The sequence below is a fragment of the Macrotis lagotis genome, chromosome 8, assembly GCF_037893015.1.
Source record: "Macrotis lagotis isolate mMagLag1 chromosome 8, bilby.v1.9.chrom.fasta, whole genome shotgun sequence".
NCBI classification, from domain to species: Eukaryota; Metazoa; Chordata; class Mammalia; order Peramelemorphia; family Peramelidae; genus Macrotis; species Macrotis lagotis.
In genome coordinates, this window is record NC_133665.1 from 99,150,835 (window position 1) to 99,155,802 (window position 4,968).

The 4,968-nt window shown below is 40.0% G+C and overlaps 1 pseudogene; it reads left to right on the forward strand.

Moving 5' to 3' along the window:
- Positions 1–3,943: 3,943 nt before the first annotated feature.
- Positions 3,944–4,607, forward strand: LOC141494903 (translationally-controlled tumor protein-like; annotated as a pseudogene).
- Positions 4,608–4,968: the final 361 nt, after the last annotated feature.

A 4,968-nucleotide genomic window follows, 5' to 3' on the forward strand; every position in this document is an offset into this window, starting at 1 on the left:
TGTCAAAATATGTTGGGATATTTAGGTAGATAGAGCACTGGCCCCAGGAGACAGGAGTACCTGAATTCAAATCCAGCCTCAGACATTTAATAATTACTTAGCTATGTAACCTTAGGAAAGTCTCAACCCCATTGCCTTGCAAAATACCCCCCCCCACTAAAAAAAGTTAAATTTATATAGAGGTCTCTGAAGGGTTAATATTAGTAAAGTTCTTAGGCCCCATTCATACAAAAGGAACTGTGTACTCCATCTGTCCCTTTTTTAATAGGCAGATTAAGGCAATAGAAATAATTAGTTCTTAAGAGAATCTTATTTATTCCTTCTAATCTGGAGCTTTGTGTGTTTGGTTCCTGGTATTGCCCAGATATGCTTTGCACTCTACTTTCAAACTGACCCCACACCCCATCAGGTCAGAGCATGCTGCATTCTCACCACCATCCTTCATATTATTTCTCAACCTAGGATAGAAACCACTTTTCTATTAAAAAAATAATATCCAAATCTAAATCCTCCAAATTTCATTTTTGGACTACAGGCAGAAGAGGAATAGGAGCCACTAATACGGTATTTCAGGCAGATTCTGATGGCGAGCCACCTCTCCCTTCCGTTGAATTTGATATTGCCTTTTGTTAGGCTGTTTGGTCATGATGCCAGGGTGGAGCTCTCAGCCCCTTGACAAGGGACCCCTGTTCTTTCCATTTAACACTGTCTCCGGGGTGGGGGGGAGGCAGGAAGTCCGGTACTGCCACGGGGCAGGACAGTCTGGAGACAGCTGCCAAGTACAGCAAATTCTCTTCCAGTGTTCTGAAGCTTTGCTGCATTGAACTTCAAAGGGTTTGACCATTTTCTGATGGGGCTTATGATTATCTCCTATCCTTTTGCTTAAGTCTTTGTATTTATCACCATTCATCATGGAGTTCCCCACTTAGGAAGGATCAGTTCCATATGAGATGGAGGAACTGAATCAAAGAGGATGTTTTGAGGATATCTTTCTTCAGTGAAGGCAAACAAAAACTCCATTCCCATATGTTAATTATGAATGTTAGTTATGAAAGAGACCTTAGAAATCATATAATGCAACTTTCTCATTTTAAAGATGAGAACACTGAAGCCCCCAGAGCGGGGGAGACTTGTCACTGGATCCATAGGAACAGCACTTGTTTCTATAGCCTAACCCAGCTGATTCTTGAAGAACAGGAGCCCATTTTGTTTCCTTGCTACCTGAGGCATAAAAGGTTGAAACAAAGGGAAGTTAGGGTCAGAAATTTTACCCCAACACTTGTTGCCTTTCTGATCTAGCTAACCATCTGTTTGTGCTGCCTCTACAAGCTTAGTCTGTTTCCATTGTCTTTATCTGGTATAAGCTTTGATTTGTATGCCAAAGTATCAGAAGCACCTCATATATTTTGAAGCTACAGAGAACATGTTTCTGAAGGTATGATTATTTTTAAAAGTTTAGTCAATTTTTTTTCTCAACTTGGGAAAGAAACAAGCCTTTCTATAGCATGGTGGGATGGAAAAAATGATTGTACATGAAACTGCAAATAAATCTGTTATGTACAGCTTGCTATTCCTTTTAAGTATATAATAAAGTTATTGTTTGACAGTCTTTTTTTCTTCCCTTGCCCTACCCCTCCCTAGAGATGGCTACCATTAGACACAAATATGTGTGTATAAATACATTGGTACCATGTATAGAGTGCTGTTTTTGGATTCAGGAGGACAGGAGCTCAAATCCAGCCTCTTACTAGCTGTGTGACCCTGGGCAAGTCACTTAACCTTGATTACCTTACATCTAGAGCCATCTCCAGTTGTCCTGATCCATAATCTGGCCATTGGATTTAGATGAATCTGGAAGAAAGTGAGACTGGTGACTTAGCACAGCATCCCCTTCACTCAATACAATTCATGTGCTTGTCATGGCATCACCTCCCTGATATGGTCTTCTTAAAAAGATGAAGGACAAAACATCCCCCTTCTTCTTCTTCTTCTATTATTATTATTATTTTATTATTATGTATTATTATTATTACCATCTGCCATCATGGTGGAGCAGATGGGTACTGTTTTATTGTAATCTTGACTCCTTTTAATTACCTATTAAGTTTGCATTAGGCAATTAGAGAAATAATTGAATGAACCTTTGATCTTTAAAAATCATGTCTTCAAGGGTGGCTAAGTCATGTAGTGGATAGAGCACCAGCCCTGGAGTAAGGAGTACCTGAGTTCAAATCCAGCCTCAGACACTTAAAAATTGCCTAGCTGTGTGACCTTGGGAAAGTCACTTAACCCCATTGCCTTGCAAAAACCAAAAACAAAAATCTTGCCTTTAAGAGAGAAGGAAAACTAATGAATTTGATAATCATACAAGTATTTTTTTGAAAAGACAATGTTAATAGTGTGGGAACCAATAGGCTACAGATGGAAAGCATACTCTCTGACCTAGAGGTTTCTGTGCTACAGAATTAGAGTTATAAAAAGAGGAAAATAAAGAATATTACCAATCATGCCATTCAGATTCTTGTTACTGTAGTCTCCCAGCTTTCAGAACACTTATCCGTCTTCCTCTGTACCCCATCCCCATCCTTATATTTGTGAGCAATGTCACCATTTTGAACACCCTGCTTCCAGTTGATCAGTTGCCTCAATTCCTATGTCCTACTTCTTTCCTCCCCCTCAGGCATCCACAGGGGTGACCATGCATTAGATGGAACCATCACATGTACTACTGCCATCTCCATGACCCTGAATTGACAATGTCCCTCTCTGATAATGACTTCGTCTCTTTCCAATCATTTTTCCCTTTGACACGCTCCTCCTTCACCTGAATCTATTTTCCATCCTCCCCAGTACTTTTAACTTTGGAGTTATGCTTGATGTTTCTCATGCCCTTAGCCAATTACTTGCCCTTTCCATTCTGTGACTTATCTAGTCAAGTCCAAAGAAAAGGATTTATTGAGTACCACTATGTAGCAGGTATTGTGCTAAACATTAGAAATTGAAATAGAAGCAAAAATAAAGATAGTCCCTGCCCTCAAGTATCTTATATTCCAATGGAGGGAGACATAAAATAAACTGAAAATTGTGTGTGTGTGTGTGTGTTTGTGTATATGTGTATGTTTGTGTGGGTGTGTGTGGATATGTTGGTAAATGTATAACAAATGACTTTCCAGAGGGGGGAAAAATTGATATCTAATAGACTCTTTTTTTTTTTTTTAGTTTTTGTAAGGCAATGGGGTTAAGTGGCTTGCCCAAGGCCACAGGGCTAGGTAATTATTAAGTGTCTGAGGTTGGATTTGAACTCAGGTACTCCTGACTCCAAGGCCGGTGCTCTATCCACTGTGCCACCTAGCCACCTCTTATCTAATAATAGACTTTTAAGTTTAATATGCATTACTGGCATTTTTTTCTTTTACCTTCTTAAGTCTAGTTACTCAGCAAAACAATAAACGAAGTCCTGAAACATCTTCTTTTTTCAAGGTTTGGATGCTCACACTGGAAATTTAATAATCAAGCTTTTAAGAACTGTGTCCACAGGGCAATAAAGCTATTCATACCCTTTGATCCAACAATACCACTACCAAGTCTAGATTCCAAAGAGATCATATAAAAAGGGAAAAGACAAATGTACAAAAATATTCATAGCAGCTCTTTTTTGTAGTGGGAAAGAATTGGAAATTGAGGGAATGCCCATCAATTGGGGAATGGTTGAACAGGTTATGATTTATGAATATGGTGGAAAACCATTGTTCTATAAAAAATCACGAGCAGCCAGATTTTAAAAAAAGACATGGAAAGATTTACATGAGCTAATGCTGAGTGAAATGAGAAGAGCCAAGAGAACACTGCACATATTAACAGCAAACAATGTGTGATGATCAACTTTGATGGACTCAGATCCTCTCAACAGTTCAGTGATTAAGATCAATCCTGCTTTCCGCCCGCTCCCCCTCCCGCCAGCGCCGCTCCGGCTGCATCGCGCTCGCACCGAGCTCCGGGCCCGCAGCCTCCCGCCGCCGCCGCCGCCGCCGCCTCCCGCCGCCTCCCTGATCATCTACCGGGACCTCATGAGCCATGATGAGATGTTCTCCGACATTTACAAGATCCGGGAGATCGCGAACGGGCTGTGCCTGGAGGTGGAGGGGAAGATGGTCAGTAGGACAGAGGGTACCATTGATGATTCACTCATCGGTGGAAATGCCTCTGCTGGAGGTCCTGAGGGTGAAGGAACAGATGCCACCGTAATCACTGGAGTTGATATAAGTAATAAACCATCATCTGCAAGAAACTAGTTTCACAAAAGAGTCCTACAAAAAGTACATCAAAGACTACATGAAATCAATCAAAGGCAGACTTGAAGAAAACAAGCCAGATAGAGTAAAACCCTTTATGACGGGAGCTGCAGAACAAATCAAACATATCCTTGCTAATTTTAAAAACCATCAGTTCTTCATAGGTGAAAACATGAATCCAGATGGCATGGTGGCTCTCCTGGACTTCCGTGAGGATGGTATGACCCCATATATGATTTTCTTTAAGGATGGTTTAGAAATGGAGAAATGTTAACAAATTCAGCTGACTACTTTGAATCACCTGTCATCATAACTGGCTGCTGCTTTTTGTCATCTACACAACCACCAGAACTTGGACAAACTTGGACTGATGTCATCTTGAGCTTTATTCCTTTATTTTTGACCTTGATTTATTTGGAGTGGAGGCATTGTTTTTAAAAACATGTCATGTAGGTTGTCTAAAATAAAACACATTTAAACCCCCCCCCAAAAAAAAAGATCAATCCTGAGAGAGACCCGTTATGGATGAAGTCATCCACATCCAGAGAAAAGCTATAGAGTCTAAATTCAAAGCATATTCACTTTTAAAAGCTTCTTTTATGTTTTTCTCTCTTTCTCATGGTTTTCCCCCTTATTTCTAATTTTTCTTTTATAATATTACCAATATGAAAATATA